This window comes from Xyrauchen texanus, chromosome 50 (assembly GCF_025860055.1).
Source record: "Xyrauchen texanus isolate HMW12.3.18 chromosome 50, RBS_HiC_50CHRs, whole genome shotgun sequence".
Taxonomy (NCBI): Eukaryota; Metazoa; Chordata; class Actinopteri; order Cypriniformes; family Catostomidae; genus Xyrauchen; species Xyrauchen texanus.
Window position 1 is genome coordinate 19,140,510 of NC_068325.1, and position 26,788 is coordinate 19,167,297.

A 26,788-nucleotide genomic window follows, 5' to 3' on the forward strand; every position below is an offset into this window, starting at 1 on the left:
TGGCTCCCTTGAGTGCACAAAACTAGCAAACTATTTCTCGGGAAGCGTCGAACGCCTGCTCCCAAACGTCGGTTGTATTAATAACTTGGGGGTCGAGCACACGTGGGCTGCTTCTGTTTTCAGGGTTGCTAGGCAACAGTGAGACCGCTGTGATGGAGACCAAACCTGTGTATGTGTGTAATGATTTGTCTGTGTGTTCAGACGGGTGTATCCCAGAGGTTTGCATGATGGGAAACAATCCAAATCCATACTGACAAGGAATCTGGCATCTTTGTGAAGTTCACAGAAAATATTTGGAATCGTTTCCTGCATTTTAGAGGCTGTTCTGTCTTCCAAAGATATCAGTGTTCTCATAGGGCTTGTGGAAGTGACTAGCTTTCACTAGAAGATCTAGGAGACTCTTCTACAGAAGATAATTAATGGGACAGTTCGCCCAATAATCGTACCTTCGTTTCGTTCCAAACCTGCATGTTTTTTTATTTTTTGTGGAACAGTATAATAGAATTTTGACACAGTTTATATTAGAGGTCATCCAATAGATTTGCTTATACCGATAATTAAGATGGTGTATAAAAATCGATAACTGATCAAACAGCAGATTTTAGTACACAGTAGCCACTTTTCCACTTTCGGGCCAGTGCGAGTCAGGGCTATCAACAGCCCAGCCGAGCCAATAGCCTCAGACTTTGAGCCACGAGACCAAAATCGATCTCCATTCCCTCCATTGGGCCAATAGCCCCATAGCGTTGCCCTAAACCCTGCCCTAAGCACGCCGCTCTGGTGCCAACAGCACAAACTCTGTCCATTTCATAAAGGGGAAGCTATGGTGTCACGACTGGTCTCTCCCAACGCATCGTCCATGATCTCAAACCATGAAACGTTCGTTCTTTGGGCACCGCTTTGTCCATTGTGTGTTTTAACGGATTTGTGCTGTACCCACAGTTTCTTAATTTTTCCCGAACCTGTACAATTGTGAGCTGGATACACAAATTTGCAAGTTTGGCGAAACTCCGCCTTTGATATTGGCCCCGACTCACTCCCCAGTTGCACTTGTTTGTCCCAAGGGTAATCGCCGGGCCAAAGGCCATTGGCCCTGAGAAAGCCCCGAGGTGGCACGTTGAAGCCCAAAAGTGACAGTGGGAACACAACTGGCCCTGGCTCACTCTCATTTGGCCCAATAGTGGAAACACAGCGAGTGACCGGGGCTTGTCAAGCTCCTGACAATCACCATAAAAGTAGTCCATACAATGTGTGCTATATTGCAAGTCTGCAAACTGGGGGTCTGGGTAGCTCAGCAAGTATTGATGCTGACTATCACCCCTGGAGACGCAAGTTTGAATCTAGGGTGTGCTGAGTGACTCCAGCCAGGTCTCCTAAGCAACCAAATTGGCCCGGTTGCTGGGGAGGGTCAAGAGTCACATGGGGTAACCTTCTCGTGGTGGTGATTAGCAGTTCTCGCTCTCAATGGGGCGTGTGGTGAGTTGTGTGTGGATCGTGGCGAAACTCCGCCTTTGATATTGGCCCCAACTCACTCCCCAGTTGCACTTGTTTGTCCCAAGGGTAATCGGCGGGCCAAAGGCCATTGGCCCTGAGAAAGCCCAGAGGTGGCACGTTGAAGCCCAAAAGTGACAGTGGGAACACAACTGGCCCTGGCTCACTCTCATTTGACCCAATAGTGGAAACACAGCGAGTGACCGGGGCTTGTCAAGCTCCTGACAATCACCATAAAAGTAGTCCATACAATGTGTGCTATATTGCAAGTCTTTCTGAAGCCATACATTACCATCTTTTTCGTATTGCAATAATGAAAACTGGGGGTTAAAATGTTCGTAACTGTCAAAAAAGAAATGCCACAATGTAAAAACTCTTAATAGCCATAAAAATAGGCTTAATTTTCTACAGCAATAATATAATTTCTAAATTCTTTCTTTTGATTTTAGAATGAAATGGGACCAGGACATTTTGTGACCTCTCGACCGATTAACAGAAGTGTTAGCTTCTACTTGAGTCAATTCCATAAACTACCAACAGCTTTGTCAATGCTTGATCAATAAGCCATTCTGTTTTCAATTATTTTGTAAATTTAGTAAATAGTGTGTTTGTGTACATCTCATTTGCTATCATTAAGGTACATGTATATTGGGCATTAGATTGGTGATCGGCCTATCTGCTCTCTAGATATTGACATCTAGAAACAAACTAGTCAAAAACAAGAAACTGAACAAATAAGAGTTTTATTATGAGTATCTGACCATTCCTAATTGTTAATGAGCGTGAGTGCGTCTATCAGGAACCGAGAGTAGAATAAGTAGCTTTGAGCTGTCCAAAGGGAAGTCTTTAATGAATTGAATGGAGGAGGGATTGCATAACTTGTTTGCGAGCAAAACAAACCCTCCCTCCTTGCGGGTGATTTGAGAGGATTGTTTTCAAGCCACGGAAGTGTCATATAACCACTGTTGCCCATTTAGAAAGTGCTCTTTCTTGCTGTTTTCCATCAGAAATGTAGTTTTTTTGGCAGATACAGCCCAATCATCTGTACTGTACTTAAATCAACAGGTTGCGATTAACAAATGGGGGGCCTCCTGTTTGACAAACTGCCATTTCTATGCCATTCACTGATCTTTGAAATGGTTTGAATAATATGTCGGCCACTCCTCTTTAAAGCAAATGACTCAATCAGTTACAAATTGTGTTTATGTCATGGTCATACTTTGACGTCAGTCTGAACAAACATCATGGTAAAGAAAAATCATCAAATTGTTTATGATGATCATCTGATCCGTCATAACTTACCTATCATTGTTTTCGTATTTGCTGAAGTCATGGCTCTTGTGTTTCCAGCGGTCATCAGGCAATATGTTTGAACTTCGTGCAAGCAATATGATGACGTGGCTTGTTCTGTAAATGTCATTGTTTGGGTTGGGAATAGAGATCCGGAACTGAATGATTAATATGACTTTAGTTCATTAGTGGTTCTTTTTTAAGCGCCTTGAACACCAAAAAACTAGTTTTTACCGATATTTAGTGATGATGCAAACAATAACAATAATACAGTGAAAAAATATAGTAACGATTCGCAATTGAATGACTCTAAAGAGTAAAGATACTGTAGTGCGGAGTAGTGCGGGTTGGGCTGGAACAATGCATGCCCGGTCCCCAATCAGCCTGATGGGTGTGCGCGAGGAATATTGGCGGGCGGTGATGACGGTTCGAGAGAGAAAATTTCAGGAATCTGCTGAGAGTGTTTATGTTTGTGTGGTTTTCGTTAATTTCTTTATTAAACTATTATTTATATTGCCTCCTTTCCCTTAACCCACTTTACATTGTGCCAAAACCCGGAAAGGAGGAGGCGAGAACCGGCTTGACCATATAAATAATAGTTTAATGGATAAATTAACGAAAACCACAAACACACAGAGCAGATTCCTGTAATTCTCTCTCTCCCTCTCGAACCATCGTCACTGGCAGCAATTATCCCTCGCGCGCCCCCATCAGGCTGATTGGGGACCGGGCTTGGGTTGTTCCAGCCCAGCCCCGCCCTCCTCCACTCTACAGATACATATTCAGAATGTATTTTCGTTTTAATAAATGGTACATTCATTTTAAAAAGCATTAAAATATAGTAAACCGATAGTGTGGTTTTGTATACCAATTTGTTGTGGATTTAGGAGCTGTTGTTTAGGCTGGGGGGAATATTAAAATAATCCTTAACACTAACATTAGGCGTGTGGTGAGTTGTGTGTGGATCGTGGAGAGTAGCGTGAGCCTCCACATGCTGTGAGTCTCCGCGGTGTCATGCACAACAAGTCACGTGATGAGATGCGCGGATTGACGGTCTCAGAAGCGGAGGCAACTGGGACTTGTCCTCCACCACCCACATTGAGGTGAGTAACCGCGCCACCACCAGGACCTACTAAGTAGTCGGAATTGGGCATTCCAAATTGGGGAGAAAAGGGGATAAAAAATAAATAAAAGCAATTAACAGTACTTTACAGATTTAATCTATTTTATTAATGTAAATATTCACTAATTACATTTGTATGTTATTTTTTTATATGTTAACATTTAATGCATTATGAATGAAATTTGAAAAATAGTATTTGTAAATTAACATGAACCAAAATGATCATCATTGTCTGTGTTAAAAGAGTATCACAAAGCAGCCGAGGTGTGCATTTGTCAAAAACATCCGTATGGGCTTACGGTCAGAACAAGTCTACTTTAACGCCTTATACCCGCAGGGGGGCATGGGCGGGCCGTGGGGGCGTGTTTATAATTTTATTACCTTTGTTTTATAACAAATATTCAATCAACTATCATAAACTATGCATCATTTGATAGTTAAAACACTCAAAAATCACGTTCTGAACTTGTTTTTGCAATCAATACACCAGAGAGGAAAGGGTTAAATTAAATGCTGACAGACCGACCCTGTAAATATGAACAAAATGAACGGCAATACTCATCTTTCATCTCCTATGGTTCAGATCAGTTTGGACGAATCCAAGAAACACCAGCATACATTTCAATGTAAGGGTCTACTCTTCAAAATGCATCCCACTTTTTAATCCAAAACAACAAAAAAATAGGGAAAAAAAACGAAATATCCTCCTCAGTTTTCATGAGCGCTTCCAGTTAGAGTAATCCATCATGTTCACTTTCAATGAAATATCGATTCTAATTTGTATTCCAATGTTCAAAAACCATCTCTCCCCCGTAGTTTGGACTGTTTCCGATAAAATGAGCCATTCCCTGTTTCTCTCCTTCAATCACAGGCTCTGTAATGACCAAAATATGAAGGGAGCGCAACAACAGGCTGCGGGACCTGTCACTCTCGCACCTCGGTTTTTGATTGGATAAAAGCCACCCAGTGTCTGGTCAGCAAAATTTTGATGGATGGGAGTATTAACCAACTAAAACACGATTGCAGTGATTGACAGTTTGCTTAGTTTACCTCAGAAGATCTGTCTAATACAAGTGCGTCCACTCGTGCGCTCTTCGTCATTTTACGCACAGCGCGCACAGTTTTTACCATTGTTTTGCTACACGGAGCTCGTTTCAACGCGCGGATTTATTCTAACATTATATCTAACAATCTACATCATGGATCGTCGACTGAAGAGGAGTTTTTGTGGTGTCGAGAGTGTTTTGGAGGAGGTAATGAGGAGTAGCAACGAAGAACAGCAGAAAGACGCAGAAACAGACATCTTAGAGAGAGCACGGTGTCGAGTGTCGATTCAGCTGAAGAGGAGATGTTTCTCCATGGACTCGATCCCGTATTAGATCGGTAAGTTGAAACACATCGTCTTGAGTTTTTATGTTTATGAAGTATTGGCAGTTTTTCTGTTCATATCATGTTTTTGATTATAAAATGACTAGCAAAGACACGAGGCTACACGAGTAGCTAGGTGATAGCTGTATATTATACATAAAGACATAATATTTATATCACACACACACATTATATTTATGATGCATATAATATAACAACAAAAATATCTTTATCTTTATCTTTCCTGTCTTTCAGTGGCTTTGGTTTCCAGTTGGTAACAAACCTTGTTAGTGACTGCCTTGGATCAACATAAATACTGTAAATACTGTAATTGCTTTTTTTTTCTTTAGTAATTGGATATTTATTATAATTATCAGTTTATTGTAATTTATTTGAGTAAAAAACACTGTTGCAATTACAAATGTTGTTTTCTTTTTATCTAATTTATTAATTAGTTGTAAAACGATCACTTTTGAAATGCATACATGAAGTGAGTTTTTTTTGTTTCACTGTTTTTGCTATCAGAATTGTTCAAAATAAAGAGTATTTTGTTAAAATGTTAAAATGTTGTGCTGAAATCATTTTTTCTTGTGTGGTTTGATGAGCAGAACATTTCTGAATTGATATACATGTATGTAGTATGTAGTGTTTTCTCCTTATGTCATTTGGTTACCAGATGTCCATTTGGAGTCTCCAAATGGCCTTTTGGAAAGGACGCCTAGACTTTCCCTGAATAAAAGCTTACAGAAACTACATTTTTGGGAGTATCATCTTCAAATTTGAATCAGAACATGGTCAGACATTCAGTTTTATCTTTATGGTGTTTTCAGGCCTTTAACATAAAAGTCTGATACATTTTTCCCTAAATGAAGTTCATTCATAGAAATCGTGAGTCACTTTCATGTAAATTTGACCTTGTTTTACTCTGTTCCTATGCTACTTTTGAATTAATATGACTCTTGGGTAACAAAGTTTCAAGTGTCTAGTTTAAAAAAATATCAGAGTTATGAATGTGGACCATATGGTTTAGGAGCTACAGACATTTGTATTTGGGTATGTCATTTTCAGAAAATTCTCAAAAATAGGGGTGCTGGTTAAGAGGTTAAAAGGCTGAGCACTCCTTGCCTTTATTGTGGATGTGGCCTTAGTGTAGTGTTCCCAAATAATCATTCATGGAATCGTGATTCCTGGAATTTGGACTTAAGTCGTTAAATTCCATATGATTCCCATCCCTAGTCATTGTTCATTCGAAATAAGGCATCATTAACAAGGACAGCATGCTGCTTTCAGAGAATCCCCTCCTGCTTTTTTCTCCAAGTTGTTGGTATTGTTGTTGATGCCGTTTCCACTTTGCCGTACATCTGGACGCCTGGTGTCTCGACTGTAAAACCCCACAGCTGGAGGGTGAAGAATGGAAGAACGCCAAACCTCTGGTTTCACCAATCGCTCTGTACATTGCATTGTCTCTAATGAGATGTTTGGGGCATGAATGGTGGGCAGTTTTTGATTACAGGCTTTGATCAAAGCATGAGGCTTCACTGAGTGCATGAACCAGCTGTGGGGGCTCCCACACTGGGCACTGACTCATCTCAGAATTTTTGGGGTTGGATAACAGAACAAAGAAGAGGCTCTCCTGATTGAAACTCTCAAGCTTTTAAAATTGTTTACTGAGGAGGGGGGGATTGACGCTGTTTACCACCAATGGAGTCGCGAGTTCGAATCCAGGTCGTGCTGAGTGACTCCTGTAGGTTTCTTAAGCAACCAAATTGGCCCAGTTGCAAGGGAGGGTAGAGTCACATGGGGTAACCTCCTTGTGGTGGTGATTAGTGGTTCTCGCTCTCAATGGGACGTGTGGTAAGTTGTGTGGATCGTGGAGAGTAGCATGAGCCTCCACATGCTGTGAGTCTCTGCGGTTTCATGCACAATGAGCCACATAAGATTTGTCCTCCGCCACCCGGATTGAGGCGAGTAACTGCGCTACCACAAGGACCTACTAAGTAGTGGGAATTGGGCATTCCAAATTGGGAGAAAAGAGAAAAATATTGTTTTCTGTGTTGGGCATTGCTTAAAATAGACAATACCCAACCATCTTGGAATGTGGTTTGAGTTTAGTTTGCCTTAAGGTGAAAGTATACTTCGGTTTTTCGTGTGCTGCTACGTCTTGTGCAAAGTGTGTGTGAAACAAATTTCGTTATCAGCACAGGTACGCATGGTTTTTATAGCAACGCAGACAGTCAGCATATTTTAGCATCATCAACGCATGCATCTGGCATCCGTAAGGGCTCGTGGTCCAAAGAGTATACTTTGAAAAACTCAAACGTACTCAAACGTCTTAGGGGAAACAAAGTTTACCCTAGCCTTTACTGTAACCGTGATTTTAGCTTTTTTTTGCTAATTCTTGCAAACCGCTTTGAGATGAGCATTGATAAACTCTTTATTTTGTATCTTATCAGGTTGGTTCCTTTATTAAGTCTGTTTGGGGCAATGACTAAAAGTGCAGTGCAGGTTATACGTGGAGCTCAACATGAAATTAAAGCAACCCGTACTTCGACCTCCTGAGATGGTCTGAGTTTGGTTTGCTTTAGAAGGATCCAAGTTTGTTTGCAGCGATCAAATAAGACAACATTTCAATTTTTAAGCATTTACATATAAACCCAAATTCTTGCAAACCATTCTGAGAGCCTTCTGAGAAAAAACTATATCCGTGATTTGTAGTTTATCAGGATGTTACTTTGTTTAGTCTACTTGAGTATCCCGTAAATAATGGCTACTTTCATAGTTACCTCACTCCATGCAAGACTTCGTCGGATCATTTGAGTGCTAATTAAACTCTTTATGTACACAAAGAGCTGGACCCGAGCACCTGGTCCATGTGAAGAGTGCGAAGTTGGCCCATTGTTCCATACAGCTGTGTACCTTTATAGCAAGTCTTGGGGAATTCCCTCCTAAATCAGCCAAGTTTTGGAAAGTGAAGCTCTGGAGTCACCACACCAGACTATGAGTCAAACCCCAAAAAACACGCTCTCTTGATCCAATTTAAGCCTCCATAAGCCTCCCAGTTCAGCCGTTCCAAGAAAACATGTAAACATTCAAATCATTTGTGCTATTGGCGAGGGATACGAACAGAAACACTTTTAGGGAGGCCAAAATATTTTTAGATCTCTTCAAACAGGGGCCATGCGGTTCACAGCAGAGTATTTTTGGGTTATCATATCTTGTTATAAAAATTAACACTCACGCTATGATTACCACCACCATGTGCTGTGTGAGTGTAGCATCTGCGTGTGAGGATTTCCTTAAATTGGTGTTAATGAAGGTTATGTAAATGAGCCAGACATATTTGTGCTTTGTGTATGATCAGTCACTCACCGAGCACTTTATTAGGAAGACTTGTACACCTACTTATTCATGCCATTATCTAATCAGCCAATCGCGTGGCTGTTGTGCGATGCACAAAATCATGCAGATACAGGAGCTTCTGTTAAAGGGTAACTAAACACCTGCTCAGAGTCTGACTCCACCCACTAGAAATATTTGAAAATGCTGGAAAAGTGGGCAGACCCCGGCGGGGATAGAGGGAACGAACCGAGTGCGGGGCTGAGCGGGGCACCTGAGACTCGTAGTGACGGATTAATTGACAGCTGCTGTCAGACTCTGTTATTATTATTCCTCACACGGTCACAAGACGACATGTACATGAATCTGGCGTGGTGAGCTGGAACCTGCTTACGTCAGCTGTCACCGCTTACGTCACGAAGTACCGCAACAGCCAATAGGAAAATTCAACTGCAGTAGCCACCGTTCAACCTGAAGAGGGCAGCACTCAGACGTTTTTACACCATATATTGTAGAATTAAAACACTTTATACACAAATGTCAAAAAAATTACTTGAATCAATGACCAGTACTAATAAAGCCCCATGCTTACAGATCATTAACTAAAAAAAGTTGGTTTAGGGTTTAGTTACCCTTTAATGTTCATATCAACCATCAGAATGGAGAAATAAATGATTCTAATGAAGTGCAAAATTCGTATTATTTCATTACTGTGATGGGAAACAAATGACACATAACGTGGGACTTTTAATTATAAATTAGCCCAAAATACACCTGGTACTCTTATTTTGAAATTTGAATCTGTTCAAACCTGTTTCCTGAATCTCATTCATTAACGAGACCCTGTTAATAAGAGTCTTTTGTTGACTAATCGGATATCATGGCTTGCTCTGTTTTGTTGTTGCGTGCCGCAAATTCATCTCAACCGAAAGGATGAAGAGTGGCGTGCGTGCTCTAAAGATGTAACTCAGTAACTCAAAAGAGGATCTCTGACTAAACCGCGTATGTACGCACACAAAGTGTTCCAGACTTCACCAATGGCGACTAGGTTTTAAATGGTCATCGCAATTATTTTTGTCGAATTTGAGACCATTTTAGTCGCAGTCTGGAGCCGTGGCATGTACGCATTGATTTACAGACTTCGTTTTCATGCATCTGTTGTAAATGGGCACTTTTATAATTGCTTATTAGCCTTATCTGTGTAAAGTTAAGTGCCGGTAAATCCTGTAATTTGGTAATCAGGGTACATCCATGATCACGAAAGTCATTTTAACACGTATAATGTTTGTTTTGTGGCTGTACTTTTGAAATAGTGAGTATTTTATTTGTCCATTCGCTCTGATAAGGTGTCCTGTATCCAGTGTACACCGGTGCCTCGAACCACATTCATCCACGCAGAGGAGCAGAGCCGAAGCTCAACTTACGTCATTACCAAAACAATGTTCTTCTGCAAGACACATGCAATTGTATTTTTTAACCGCTAGAGGGCCAAAAGTTACATAGTTTAGCTTTTTTTTCCTCCCCAGTTTGGAACGCCCAATTCCCAATGTGCTCCAAGTCCTCGGATGGCGCAGTGACTCGCCCCAATCCGGGTGGCGCAGGACGAATCTCAGTTGCGTCTGAAGCGTCAATCTGCGCATCTTATCACATGGCATGTTGAGCGCGGGTGTTACCGTAGAGACCTAGTGCATGTGGAGGCTTCATGCTATTCTCCACGGCATCCACACACAACTCACCACGCGCCCCACCGAGAGCGAGAACCACATTATAGTGACTGACCACGAGGAGGTTACCCTATGTGACTCTACCCTCCCTAGCAACCGGGCCAATTTGGTTGCTTAGGAGACCTGATATATTTGATATATCGCCCAGCCCTAATATATACTGTGTGTACATGTGTATATATAGATAGATAGAGATTTAAGTATCATAGTACTCCTTTGATTCTGCCTTTCATTCTTAATTTAAAAAACATTGTTCAACAGCATTTGGTAATGAGAATCATTGAAAACAATAGGAATAATACGAGTAAGAATAAGGGGGTAAAATGTGCTTAAATGTCCTAAAAATACTTGCAATGCAAAAAAATCTTTAGTCTTCATTTTCTGTGTACCGAATATAATTTTTCTTTCTTTTGATTTTGAGTGAAATATTAGCCTGACATGTTCTTGGCAGATCATGTGAGATTTACTCTATTAAACTGCAGTTTTATTAGTGAAGCATCTCAGAGGAACTCAGACAATTATATTTCTTTATATCCACATTGTTTTAAACGGCTGTGCTTTAACTATGTTAGAAAAAAGCGACAGTATGGAGACAGTCTATAGACAGACTGGTACATGTGGACATTTATGTTTTTGTTATTATGGAATAATTTCACGAGACATAAACCAGAAACTGTGCGCTGTTCTCGAGGACCGTCGCACTGCATGCAGAATCGATACGGATGCAGTCCATATTACACATGATGGACTTCTGTTATGAACTTAACCATTTACACAATTGAATACGTCTTTCAAATCTCACCATTTGATCTATTTAGGAAAACAGTGGGTATATATTGACCATAATGCACCGGTTTCATGTGCAGTCTTATAGTGAATAAAACTTTCCTCCTCTTGAACAAGGTCACAGATGCTGAAGATGCACACGTTAAATATACAGTGCCAAGAGTGTACAAGGACTTTTAGTTTTTTTTGCTGTGAACTCGTAACAAGTGTTCGGTGTTTGGCCTTGGCTCCATGTGTTTGCTGTCCCATTGTCTGTGTGTCTATTGGTGTTGCTCACCAGCTGAGTTGTGCTTGGACAAACTATGATCAGTTCACATTAATAAATAATCTGAGAAATTAACAGTTGCTAACCCAGTTCAAGGATGTCACTTTCCAACTGTTGAATATTGTGGGAGATAAGTCTATATATAGCTATATATATATATATATATATATATATATATATATATATATATATATAAACAACATATATGGTTTATAATAATATCAGTAAGACAGTGTCTTGCAAAAACCGCAAGCAATTGTTCAGTGTGACATCTCATGTCATAGATCATTTAAAAATCATGCATGACATCGCGGAGACTCACAGCATGTGGAGGCTCATGCTACTCTCCACGATCCACACACAACTCACCACACGACCCATTGAGAGCGAGAACCACTAATCACCACCACGAGGAGGTTACCCCATGTGACTCTACCCTCCCTAGCAACCGGCCCAATTTGGTTGCTTAGGAGACCTGGCTGGAGTCACTCAGCACGCCCTGAATTCAAACTCACAACTTCAGGTGTGGTAGTCAGCGTCAATACTCGCCGAGGTACCCAAACCCCAATTAAAGTTGTTGTATTAGTATATTTCTTTGTATCCATTCATACCATCTTGTAATGTAGGTTTTTATACGGTTAATTAACAGATCCAAGCCATGTTTAATGGAAATGATTGAACAATTCATCTTTTTTGGGGGTTTGATTGAATTGTTTTCCTATTAAGCATTATTCAAAAACAAAACGGGCTAATAAGTGAGGAAGTATTGGAATCACCATATCAGCCCAACACGTCCAAATCGGTGCATCCCCCTGGTTTATGCTAGCTGGTCTATATGACAAACAACATAAATATCTCACTAGATAGTTTTTCCTCTATGATATGAACCCATTAGTGACATATGGCAACAAAATGTGTTTTTAAGGTATGTGAATTTGTGTCTTGGCCAAACAAAGACATTCTCCTTTTTTAGTTTGGAAATCGAGGCATCTGCACAATCAAATCCATAAACCCACGACTTGTTCCCCTGCTCTCTCTGCAGCCACTGGTGAGATATTCGGATATCTCCGTAACCCAGGAAACAATCTAGCTATGTTTGACTGCGAGAGACTACACTAGGCTTGCATCATAAAAATGATGCACTAGCTGCCGGATGCAGAACCAGGCAATCCCAGACCGCAGGCCGTGGACTGAGTGTGTCTAGCTCAGTGAGCTGTGTCATGAATATGAAGCAGTTGTGCATTGCAGCCGTTGATCTGCAGCTGGTTTCGAGAGCAGTGAGTGAGTTTACATGCAGAGCAATACGCTGATAACTACCAAACATTTTCAAAATCGTGTTTGCATGCGATTTGACCCGTTCTGGTCGGATCAAAAGTTCAAAATGCCCCTCCAAAGATCGCATCTTAGTTACTTGTGCTGGTCAAATCATACAATCGGACGAGCACCAATTGTAAAGGATTTTTAAAACAAAGGACAAAGTGTGCACCCGTCATTGGGAATGATTTTATCTCCTTTTTCTATTCATCTTCCCACAAGGCCAGATTTTTTTGCCCTGCTGTCCTCATTTGGCACGAAGACTTGGAACGCAACTATTCCACCTGCAAAACAGGCCTGAATCCCAGACGTTCCCTGAGTTTGGATACAACTCATTTGTTAATTTGAGAAGATAATGGCCTATTTAGTTAGCTTTGAGGCTGACAAAATATGCCTGGATCATGACTAGCTCTTTTAAACTCCAGTGATCTTGTTACATGGATTAAGCGAATATTTTTTTCCACCAAAGTCCAGTTCATATGGCATTATGGTAGGCTAAGAAGTTAAGCTATTTCGAGCAAGTATATTGGTTTCCTCAACATAGGGTGCTTACAGTTTTTAAAAGGTAGGTTAGCAACCAAAATCTCCTTACGAACTGATAGAAGAACTGTACTTTTAGTTTTTTTTTATTTCACAAACAGCAGTCATTGTTGCCTTACCGTCTGTTGTAATGCCAACGTCTTCTCAACCATGCAGTTCATGATGAGGGCAGCTACCTTCTCCATGCTGGATGAATTGTTAATAATTTCCCCCTTTCCCAGAACAACTCCAGATGATATTCACAGGCCGATTCTGTCTGTAACTAGAGTGTCCAGTCAGCATGCTACCTACCCCATTCTGGACCCCAAGGAGAAACCATTTTTTGTCGGTGGTGACCGCATCAGTTCTGATGGATTTTTGTTTTCACCTCTGCTAAATAACTCCAATTGTTGCCTTTTAGAAACAATCAGCAGAGGTGAAGACAGAAATCAATGTTCATCAGGACCGATTAGGTTTGGTGATTTTCCGCAACATGAACGGCGACCTTTGGCGATACGACAGTTGGGTTCCACAGTCACCGAAAATCGGCAACTCTCATCAGTCCTGACGGACATTGATTTTTCTCTGCACTTCTACTGAATGTTTCTAAACTGCTAAATGTTGACCATTAGGAATGGTTGGCAGAGGTGAAGACAAAAATCAGTGTCCGTCAGGACTGATGAGGGTTTGTGATTTTCGGCGACATCAAGAAGAGCGACCGCTTGGCGATATGACAAAGTTAAACATTTTCAACGTATTGACCAAACAGAACATGCTTTGAATGAGATTTGCCAATTTGGCGCGACAGTATGACGCCGTTTTAGTGCAATGTTTTAAAAAAAAAAAAAAAAAAGCTGAATTTTGACTTTGTTCTCAAAATATTACGACTTTAAATTCATAATGCTACGACTTTATTCTCGTCATTGTTACTTTATTATCAAAATATTACAACTTTAATTTCATAATGCTACGACTTTATTCTCATCATTGTTACTTTATTATCCAAATATTATGACTTTAATTTCATAATGCTACGACTTTATTTTTGTAATTTTTACTATTCTCTTAATTTAGATTTTATTCTCAAAATATTACGACTTTAATCTCATAATGCTACGACTTTATTCTCTGAATTGTTACTTTATTATCAAAATATTACGACTTTAATTTTATAATGCTACGACTTTATTCTCTGAATTGTTTATTCGCAAAATATTACGACTTTAATTTTATAATGCTACGAGTTTATTCTCTGAATTGTTACTTTATTATCAAAATATTACGACTTTAATTTTATAATGCTACGAGTTTATTCTCTGAATTGTTTATTCGCAAAATATTATGACTTTAATTTTATAATGCTACGACTTTATTCTCTGAATTGTTTATTCGCAAAATATTATGACTTTAATTTTATAATGCTACGACTTTATTCTCTGAATTGTTACTTTATTATCAAAATATTACGACTTTAATTTTATAATGCTACGACTTTATTATCAAAATATTACGACTTTAATTTTATAATGCTACGAGTTTATTCTCTGAATTGTTACTTTATTATCAAAATATTACGACTTTAATTTTATAATGCTACGACTTTATTCTCTGAATTGTTACTTTATTATCAAAATAATACGACTTTAATTTTATAATGCTATGAGTTTATTCTCGTTATTGTTTATTCTCAAAATATTATGACTTTAATTTTATAATGCTGCGACTTTATTCTCTGAATTGTTACTTTATTATCAAAATAATACGACTTTAATTTTATAATGCTATGAGTTTATTCTCGTTATTGTTTATTCTCAAAATATTACGACTTTAATTTTATAATGCTGCGACTTTATTCTCGAAATCTGTCATACAACAGTACCCGCTGGCAATGCAATAAAGTTGATCAGAGTTTCATTTTATTTAAAAAGCGCAAAAGTGGCAAAGGTCATGTTGCTTCAAATTGCCAACTGTAATTCAAAACGAATGATTTCCTGTTGCCTTTACGTTGCAAGTGTGAACTCCCCTTCAGAATGTTACTTTGTATTTCTTTTAGAGGTCGACCGATATTGGTTTTTTCAGGCCGATGCCGATCTTTAGAAATCCGGGTCGGCCGATGGCCGATTAATGCTGCCGATTTATTTTGGCCGATATGTGCTTGTTTTTAACCTCTTATTTGAACCTTTTATTCGAAAGATAAAATGTAACACAAATAATTACTTAAGATAGACAACATTTCTCAACAAATACATTTATTGAACACTTGACCGATCTGCACTTGTACACTTAAATTAAAAATGTATAATGTAAAAACATATTGTATAAATAATGTATAACAAATATATTAAATAAACAAAGCAGGTGTTACAAACTGCTCCGAGACACGAAGGTTGAGATCCAAATGCAGCTTTAATTAAGGGGCAATCCAGACACATAATCCAATATTCAGAGCATCCAAGAGAAGCACAGGCATAACTAGGGATGGTATCGTTAAGGTTTTAATGGTATTACTATCTTACCGATACTGCTTATCGTACTTTAACGGTACTTTAACGGTATTCTTAACGGTTCTTTTGTTATATATATATATATATATATATATATATATATATATATATATATATATATATATTACACAAAGATAAACGTTATATAGGCACAGTGATTTAATTTCAGGAAGGTCTACTAACATTACTGTTCAGGTGTGATCTAAAAAGAAATCTAATAAAGTAATCAATTGTAAAATAACACTGCATAGTTTATCATAGATAGATTAATGCAGAAGTTATTCATTCAAGAGCTGTAAGTGATTTTCTCTTTGCCTTTTGTTGTTTGATTCGCAGTAATGGCTCAATCGTCACACGTTTAATAGACCGCTTCCCCTTTAAGACCGAGTTCAGATCTAATAGACTCCTGATGCAGCATATTTTCTCCCAACTATTTCCATAACTTCGTCCATTTAAGACATAAACTGTGTTAAAGTGAATCTCCAAGCCGGTCGTTTTGACATATTTTTGTGTATATTTGATCGTTTAGACGCATGAAACCCAAAGTATCCTATACTTTGCTTGTCTCGTTGCGGTTCTCTTTGTGTTTCGGGGCGCGCGCCGCCTTGGGAACGGAATCTCTTGCGCTCTTTTTATTATTAAACGCGTCCCGCAATTTAGCAACAGTAGCTAGACTGCATTTTACAACGATCACCGATCGTGCTGATTCTGACGTTAAGTTTGAGTTTTAGGGAGAAATGTCAGTGCACCGCTGTGAAGGGAAGGAAGTTGTGCTAGACAGAATGCGGCTTATGTATAAATATTCTTTTTATAATCTTTGGAAGGCGAAATCTAAAATAATATCAGACTAATAATCACAGATCTAATCCAGGCTATGTCTGAATGTTTAGTTCTGTCACTCATTTAGCAGGGCTCGTGTTGTGCTCGCTGTAGCACCGCGTGAGCAAGTTCTCTCTCTCTCTCTCTCTCTCTCTCTCAATAGCTAAATTGCATCACAGACGAATGGTTTCATATTATTATACATAGAAATGGCTGGCGAGATAAAATAACTTTCTCTTTATAGCAATAATAAAGAATGTATTTTCTTAATTTCTCCAGTACCGACAGCAGAACCGATAACGTCCGAGCTTACCAAAGCCAGTCCTTCACTAGCCTATACTGCGTTGGTATATTTTTATTACTTATTTATCTGCATTGAGTGACAACCCTCTCAAATATAAGACACACAAACAGAACAAATAAAAGTCTCAGATTCACTGTCTGTAATTGCAAAATTCTTGCTTACTTATTGTGACATGATAGCAACCCTTCTGCTGTGACAATGCAACTTCAACTACGCTATCAATATCCAAAGTAGCCGAACGTCATGTCAACTATCGCGTTTGTCACGTTTTTCTTGAAGTTGGCAGTAACATATCAAAAGTTTTTAATTAAATCTAAAGAAGTTATACAAATTTAACCCTTACTGTTTTCTCCAAGGAACTTAGCTCCTTCCTTAGGCACTGGATGAGGTCAGCTCACTCTGCTGGAGAATGACTCTAGGGGCAGCGTGCGTCGAACACGTGTTCCACAACAACACTAGGCTGCCCACAGATGCGCCTGCCTAATAATCGGCTTGATATGCGTGGATATTGGCCGATGCCAATTATGTAAAAAATGCAAAAAATCGTCCGATTAATCGGTCGACCTCTAATTTCTTTGCATCGTTGTTGTTCATGTTTCTGGAAATAATCAACCCTCATTGAGAATGAATTACTTCTGCGGCCGCATTCACAAAAATATTCTTATAATAAATGATCAAATGTTTGTAAGATTGTTCCTATGTGCCATTCATGAAAAGCATTCAAAAGAACATTCTTGTGTCTTTTCGCGAATACAAATATTCTTAAGAAAATAGAAGTTAAGAAAGATTAAATTTTTTACGTTTTGTGAATATGGTCCCAGGTCGCTTTGTTGCAAATCACGAGTGCCCCTTTAGCAAAATGTTGGTGTCAAACACAAAGTTACTCTACCTTGCAGAGAGTTAATTGTCCATTGAACGAACAAGGCAAATGCAAAAATGCAGTTTGTTTTACAACAAGGCCGATACCTATAATATTTAGATAGAGCTTGTGAAATTATGCACATGCAAACTACCTGAAAAAATAGTGTTATCCAAATCTAGAAGGGCAGGTAGAGGCAGCGACAGTGTGAGTCACTACAAGCTGCTGTGAGTAACCCCTTCAGACAGATGTCCTCAGTGAGGAACCATCTCTAACCGTTGAGATAACGGGTGACTCACTGTTCTTCTACAGGAAACTCTAATTGAATCAGTGTCGGACTCGGAACATTCTGGATGGACTCAGTGTTCTGTTTGTCCCTGCTCATGGGCCCCATAATCGAGTTTTGTCATTGACCGGAACCTCAGACACAAGAATGACCCTTAACTATACCTGAAGTTAAGACAAAGCAGCGTTTTTTGATTGCCTGGAAACAACCTAATCATTTTACGAACAAATTCTACCACGTTGGTTTGGTGGAGGTACTAAAGCTTGCGTTTATTCTAGGAGTGGGAGTCAGCGGGGACCTGGCGATTCGTTAAAACTTTGATATCTGGGTCCCGATGCAATAAGATAACTTTGTTTATCATTTCTGTTCATTGAACTTGAATTGTAAGATATTGAAAATATAGTCCAAGTTAACATGTTTGCATTTAATTATGCCACAAATGATGCAGAAACCCAATTGTAATTTCTGGAAATGTTTCTCACGCATTTCCTCGTGTGACTCAAATAATTTGGCTGTAAATTGACATGTTTACAAGCACATAGATTGCCCTGTTCAAAAAGGGATAGTTCACCCCAAAATGTAAACGTTATCATCATTTAGCTACTCTTGTTCATGTGTTTGCCATTCAGGAGAGTGTTGTGCGCTGGGTGTTGTGGGATCATGAAATACACACTCTCAAAACTTGCCCAAGCAGGTCTGCTGCTCACTGCGGCATCGAAGTACACACACTTGCACCCTCATGTAAAAACAATGCCTGTCGTCGCAAGCTTCATGCATTTGTATGTAAACTTCTATCTCCGCACATAACAGCTGTTGGGTTTTGTATCGCAATTATTGAAACCAATTTTATGAGGCCCAACATGTGTAGCAACTTCACTGCCCTGCATTAATATTCATATTAATTAAGATCATCACAGAAGTTCCTTATATTAGCATTTAGCACAAAAACAGTAAATGCTATGAAAAACCAAAATGCGCATTAAACAGTAAAATGTGAAAGTGCATATCAAATTGCAATCCAATCAGTCAAAAATGCATGAAGTGACTGAAGTAGGGACCAAAATGCACATTGACTATCACCCCTGGAGTCGTGAATTTGAATCTAGGGCGTGCTGAGTGACTCCAGCCAGGTCTCCTAAGCAAACAAATTGTTCCGGTTGCTAGGGAGGATAGAGTCACATGGGGTAACCTCCTTGTGGTCGCGATTAGTGGTTCTCGCTCTCAATGGGGCGTGTGGTGAGTTGTGAGTGGATCGTGGAGAGTAGCATGAGTCTCCACATACTGTGAGTCTCCGTGGTGTCATGCACAACGAGTCACGTGATAAGATGCGCGGATTGACAGTCTCAGAATCAGACGCAACTAGAGTTGTCCTCCACCATCCGGCTTGAGGGGAGTAACCACGCCACCACAAGGACCTACTAAGTAGTGGGAATTGGGCATTCCAAATTGGGAGAAAGGTTATAAATAAAAATGCACATGGAAAAACGTATACGCTCGCTTGAGGTGGATACATTTTTATTCAATAAGAAGAAATGCGTATAAACTATGCTTGAACACATTTACAGAATAAACTCCTATTGAATTTAACAGGAATACAAGATGCACATCAAACAAATCACATGACTGAATAATTATTTAATAACGGGATGAACCGACCAGGATGCCCCGGTCATTCTGAAATAAAAATTCCGTAAAAATCCAAAGCTTGCACAGAGTTTGCAGAGCAAATAAGTTAAACACAAACATTCCCTTTTTCCCGAAGAGCAGGTTTATTGATACTTTTAAAGAATATCTTATAGATCCACACCGCAATGTCATGATGGAGGGACGCACACATATATAGTGCTCCCAGAACCGTGTGACCGCTGTCATTTCCAGTCAAGAAACAAGATATTAAAGTATGTTTTGTCTGCGTGTCATAGACCGCAAGTATTTTATTAATAAGAGTCACACAGTCGCTACAATTTCCCCGGAAGTGACGATTTCGTTCTTTTGAACACAAGGGATGGAAACGCGGCTTTATCCGCACATCGTTTTGCGATATTCAGATTTTTCTGCATCAATTATATTTTACAACTTGGATGGAAACATAGTTACTGCTTGTGTCTGATTCGCTGTTTGTTCAGAGCCGTGATCTGGAACAGGTCTCGTGTCTTGTGGAACAAGATGTTTCTCAGAATAATGTTGTTAATGTTGTCTGTGAGAATGCTGTAAATTATCTGCGACTATCCCAGGAGGTGCTGTGAGTTTTTATTTTGCTTTATTTCCACGCGGTTAGCATGCATTGTGAACGCAGCTCTGCAGTTTCAGTAATGTATATCTTTGTATTAAAGAAACAAAGACAAGAGTGATTAAATCATAAAGTAATACAAGACACGTTCACTTTGAATCTAATATTGAGTTTTATTTTATTCTCTTTAGGCAGCATTAACTGTGTTACCAAAACGCAATACAAACACATTCGATAAAAACACATTTGGTAGCATTATTTTGGGAAACAAGGACATTTATTTGGCTCATTTATTTTGATTGTTACTGTCTTTACATTTATAATTGTCTTTCAATTGTGTTTCAATAAATTAATGTAATTTTTAAAGCAAAATCAATAAAGCAAAAACAATCACTGACCCACTGCATGTGGGTTGACGATGTAATCGGATATCACAACATTTTTAAGGCAGTTATCGTTAAAATAATCATATCGCCCAGTCCTAGACTGAAGGACAAATTTTACTTTGGTTTTCCGTGTGATGCATGAACTGTTTTTGCGTGTCGTTGGTGCATGCACCTGTCATTGTGTTAAAGACGATCACAAAGCATTCGCACTGCACGTGCGTCAAGTGCGTCCGCATGGGCTCGCGGTCAGAAGGGGACACTTTAAAAGGCAGAGCGCACGACAGTGCGTGAGACGGAGCGACCGGGGAAAAATTAAGTATAACCTAGCCTTAAAAGAATATTCCACATTCAATACAAGTTCAATTGACAGCATTTGTGACTATGTTGATTACCTGAAAAAATCATTTTGACTCATCCCTCCTTTTCTTCATAAACAAAACAAAAATCGAGGTTACAGTGCACTTACAATGGAAGTGAATGGGGCCAATTTTTGGAGGTAGACCGATATATCAGCTTTACCGATTAATTGTACCGATAGTTACTTTTCTGAACTATCGGTTGTCTGAAAATCTCAAGAGATCCCTGTGCGGCTGTGGCTCAGTTGGTAGAGCGGGTCGGCTGCTAATCACAGGGTTGGTGGTTCGAATCCCGGCCCACACGGCTCCACACGGTGAAGTGTCCTTGGGCAAGACACAACCCCGAGTTGCTCCCAATGGCAGGCTAGCGCCATTGGTGTGTGAATGTGAGTGTGGATGGGTGATTGGGACACAGTGTAAAGCGCTTTGGTAACCTCTAAGGTTAATAAAAAAAGCGCTATATAAGTGCAGACCATCCCATTGTGTTTCCTGCTTGTTTATACTTAAGTCTTGTGTTATGCATTAAATCTGAATTTTTTTTCTTATATTAGGATTTTTCTTGAACAAAAAACTGCTTTTGATATTTTATTGATTTTGGACTCTTTGTCTTTGCCCGCCATATTAAAGAAAGAATACATTTTTACTTCTATATATGGATTTTAAAAACTATCGGCCGGATAATCGGTTATCGGCCTTTCATTAGTTATCGGTATCGGCAAAATCCACTTTCGGTCAACCTGTAGTTTAAAGGCAGCAACGTGAGATCATAAGTTTATAAAAGCACTTAGTTAATTCTTCTGTTAAAACTCATGTATTATTCAAGCTGTAAAGTTCTTTAAATTGTCATTTTTACAATCGTTTTAGGGTTTGTTGATATTACATCATGGCAACGAAGTTGTAAAATTGGCTTTAACTTTACCCAGAAAAGGTTAGTAAGCGATTTATCACATTAAAATAAATCATGTTAACACACATATTGTTTGTCTTGTGACTATACTTTTAAAACAGGGAGTATTTTAACATTTTTAGATTGACCCCCCCATTCACTTCCATTGTAAGTGCCTCACTGTAACCTCGATTTTTGCTTTTATTTAAAGAAAAGGAGGGTCAAAATGAATTTGTGGTAATCAATATTATGCTACAAATGTTGTCTTATCTTGTATTGTACCCAGAGTATTCCTTTAAGTCTAAATAGGCCCATATAACTAGAAGTGACCTGGTAGTATTCTTAGATGCTATGAGAATAAAATGTCTTGGATTTGTTTAATAGACAAATTCTTATGCTACTCTGTTTTTATTTTACGTCTTGCCATTAACATTTTTAATCTGCTTGGCCACACTGGCTGTTTTCTAGAAATGATGGTTTTGAACTGAAACTTAAGTTACACTTTTATGCAATTTTTAGAGCAAATACGTAAATATCTAGATATAGCAAATATTGTCTAAAGGTTTTTTCCATATTGTTCTATAGAAGAAAAAAAGAAGAGATGTTTGACAATCTTATGGACTGATTGCTTCAGTCACCATTCACTTTCATTGTATGGAAAAAATTTGCAATGTAATGCAGTGAATGGTGACTGAGATCAACGTTCTACCTAACATCATCTTGATATCAGTTGATTGCCATGCATTCACTCTGCGGTCACCAGTCACCTTTTACTTAAAACTCGTGCAGATTCCCCCATAAAAACATTTGCATATTGGCGCAGTTGGATTCCTTTTGACTATATTTGGCTGCACTTGCGTATCTACAGCTTCAAAAGATTTACTGTAAGTGCTACCGATCATTTGCTTGGAGGCGTGCAGCTACGAGAGTAGAGGAAGTCTGCGGGGGAGAAATGTAAACACCCGTAAATAGGGGAGGAACAGAGACTCGAGGCGCTGAAGTCTCATGCTTTAGAATCTAATAAAAACCTGAAGTTATTAAAGGGATGGTTCACTCAGAACTACAGAAAAATGCAGGTGAACCATCCCTTTAAAGTACCTGGTCTAGAAGTAGTAGACCATTCTTCATGCAACCTTTCCCTGGAAAACAGAAATAAATGTGACAAACAGAAGTTCGAGAGCTTGGCGAACAAAAACAAGCTTCAAAGGAGTCATCCTGCGTGCTGATACCGTCGAATTACGCAAGGCAGGTGAACAGGAAGTGTAAAGGTGACTTGGTATCAGAGGGTCATAAATTCCAAGGATTTCACAAGCAAACACGGTTGGCGCCATAGACTGTAAAAAGATGGACGACGCCCCTTCGCTCTTTTCCATTGGTGAGAACTGAAGCCGCCAGTGTCCCGATATGGCGCTGACATCTTGGGACTTGAGTCTGCGCAGTTGCGATTTCGGGACCAGACCTGCGCAGTAGTGAGCAGGAAGTAAAGCCGCGAAATCAAGGCCCCGCCCTCACTCTCGCTGAATCAATTGCGAGCACACGCCCCTGCACTTTTGACTTTTGACTTATGACGGTGTGAAATAATTAATTATAGAAATGTAGATATTACATTTAAAGCTCCAATCTCCTCAGTCCTCCGAAGATCCCGAAAAAAAGTCAGTTGGTGCTTCAGTGACTACTTCGCTCAGAGAACCTGTCAATCACAGCTGTCAATCATGATGTCACAGCACCGTTTTTATAGCATCAAATAACTAAAAACAAACTTATTTTGAAAACATAACGTTGAATAACATGGGGAGGTGGGGTTTATGACCTATACTAGGACCAGTCACCGGGGGGCAATCGAGACGTTTTGGCTTCACTTTTGAGGGCTTGTGCTGCACACTTGGGTTGGACCCAAATAGCTCATTATGTGGTTGTTTTACTGAAACCTAGAGAAGTCTTTGAGCAAAAGTTTCGCAATGTAAGTTTATATCGCTGGCGAATTCTTCGCATAATCAAATATCGTGAATATTGGATTTATATTGAGCAGCTGGAGACATCACTTCCGGTTAAGGCTAAAGGATGTCATTTCTGTGCGACAGAATTGGGGGGAAAAAACCCTGCCCCAAACTCGCCCCATTGGTTTAGCCCATATTACCGTGTTGGGCTGGACGCTCAAACCGTGACATTTTGATAGCGCAACACTGTTTACACTCTACATGGAAATCAACCTACGAATGGCTTGAATATGTTGAATATGTGTATTGAACTACGATCACACTATAGAGCGCAACGTTTTCAGCCGTCTCAGTTCTGTTAGTATGTTTCCCATTTATTTCTTCTAGAGACTTTTCATATAATCCACACCATTAAAGAGTTGAGCAATGAACCAAACCAACCAGCTCCGAGGTGAATCGCAACATTACAAACTTTGTTCTACGGCAAAATAGTATTTTAAAATCCGACAAAAAGACAACGGTACACAACTGTGTACTTACCGTCTTTCATGAGGGCACGGACTACAATCCCATGAAGCATTGCGAATTACGTAATCGAATATACATCTATGGAAATATATCAAACTATTGATTTTAGGTTGTTGATGATAAGTTTAGAAGCAATATAGTTTACTTTCATTGTGAAATATTCCGACATAAGTAGTTTGAGGGTGTAAGGAGACGTTCAGAGTGCGTCATGGGAGTGGGCGGTCACTTCTGGGCTTATTTTGTGGGCTTTGTTGGCCACCGTTCTCTGATTGGTGATGCTTTCTCTGCTGGACTATGGGTAATGTAGTTGTTCAACTGGTATTCCACTATTAAAGAAGTTGGTGGACAGCTTCAACGGAGGCATTTACCATCGATGAACGACCTCGAAGCTCACGATACATCTGTCTTCTAAAGGTTTATAAGTTAGCGTTGAAACTCAAATCGTCTATCGAACATATTAATGGGATTTTTACTTCCAGAACCAGACCGTTGCACTCTATTGTTTGTACACTTTTTAGGAAGCTTAATGACCAAATAAATAGCACATAGAGGTAACCGTTATATTTGCTATTTTGCCTAATTTTACGTTATGCATTTAGTGTGAATATTCAATATACATCGGCTAGCTCTAGACATTACTGCCAGCTGCTTATAAAGTTGGCGGCAACAATAAATCTAATAAAAATTGGACGTCCTCTCCATTAAGCAAAACAATGCTTATGAATGAAAACAGGAGGGACTACAAAGTCGCAGAGAGAACATGCGTGTGTTTACAAAAGGGATCATCCTTGGGGACGCGTAGGCTGCCTTGGAAGGAAGGGGGGCTGGTGTTATGGTGTCCGCAACCGTTTGTGTATGTGTGGAATGCTGAGAGACAGGAGGCTGCACCCGTCTGCTTGCTTCTGCCTGCCCATGTGTGTTTTTCCAGTGTCTACCGCATGTCTGCCGGCACACTAGGAGTTAATGCTGGGCGGATCTCTTGCTCTGTTGGAAGAAGCCATTGAATGGCTGCCTTCCACGGACAGCAAAAACATTGGTTAAGGGTGAGGGCGGATCTGAGGCTGGTGTGAATCTCCGGACTGGATCGGGAGTCGGTTGTAGCGTGTGTTGCTGGCTTGCTTTGATCTAGTGAGGAGGGGGAATGTTGTTAGAGGCTGGACCTTGCAAAGCAGACAGATAGTTGCTCAGGTATATTTTAGACTAAGTTTGTCACAATACAAAATTGTAGTCGTCGATGACAATAGCAGTGAAATTTCACAGATTTACCAATTTTGATACTACAGCAAAAACTGATATGCTATTGAAGATGCATCTTTATTTAAAAATGGCAGTTTTCATGTGTTAACACATTAACAGAGTGGCATGTAGCTTTCAAGTATTTCTCAATTAAGTTAACATTGCTTCACATTTTTCCAAGTAAACAGTCAGTTGGGCCTTATGAAATCAGTCCCAGTTTTTCATACAAATTCCATGTCGTATGTTTTAGTTACTTTTTTAATCATCGAATGAATTCATGACACTTTAATCAAATGAAAGTATAATCATTCATTTTCAACAAAAGCATTGCAGTTATATTTGGTCAAATAAAGTGTCGCCCAACAGTATATATTAAAATATTACTGGAAAAAAATGTGATTTCCTACGGCACACTTCTGTACAGTCTTGCTTGTGGCATTGCTTAAATGTAATAGTAATAATAATAATAATAATAATAATATTTAATATGAAACAATTATAACCTCCTCAAACCTGAGTTTGACTGCTGTGTGCATTCTCCATTTAGCTTTTTAATTACTTCTAGTAGCACCTAATAAATATGCAAAAATAAATAAAAATTTCTAGTGCAAGTTTTGCTAAAAATTGATGTCCACACATGTGAAAATTTAAATAATACCAGGAGTGTTTCCAGGTGTGTTGGTTATTTTTTTTTAACATTACAGAAATTAGCATAATTAATTCTGATTCAAAGTAATAATAATAAATAATAATAATAATTCCTTACATTTATATAGCGCTTTTCTAGGCACTCAAAGCACTTTACATAGCATAGGGATGATGATGCGTCGGCAGCCATAGTGCACCAGAACGCCCACCACACACCAGCTATTGGTGGGGAGGAGATAGTAGAGTGATGTAGCCAATTCAGGGATGGAGATTAATACGAGGCCATATCATCCAGCATCATCCAATCACTGCCAACCATGTTAAAATAAAATTATAAATTGTGAATCTATGTACTGATGATTATTGTCCCATGTGTGTCAAACATGTTGAGTGATCCAAACATCATCTGCAGCTGAAACTGAACTTTTGATCAGATTTTAGGATTGAGTGCCCTTAGCTGTATAGAGCTATAGGATGCTCCCTTGCTCCCTATTTAGTGAATGACTTAACCTCCAGTGTGCTGTCTGTCTGCACTGGTCTCATAACAGTTTGAAATGCACCTTATTTTCATCCTAACTCCATATAAAGCGTCT

General features: G+C 39.3%; 1 protein-coding gene across 1 annotated transcript in view; it reads left to right on the forward strand.

Annotated features, from left to right (window-relative positions):
- The window catches only part of LOC127640914 (insulin receptor-like), a 93,254-nt gene that overhangs the window by 44,194 nt on the left and 22,272 nt on the right, over positions 1-26,788 (forward strand). The window lies entirely within an intron of this gene.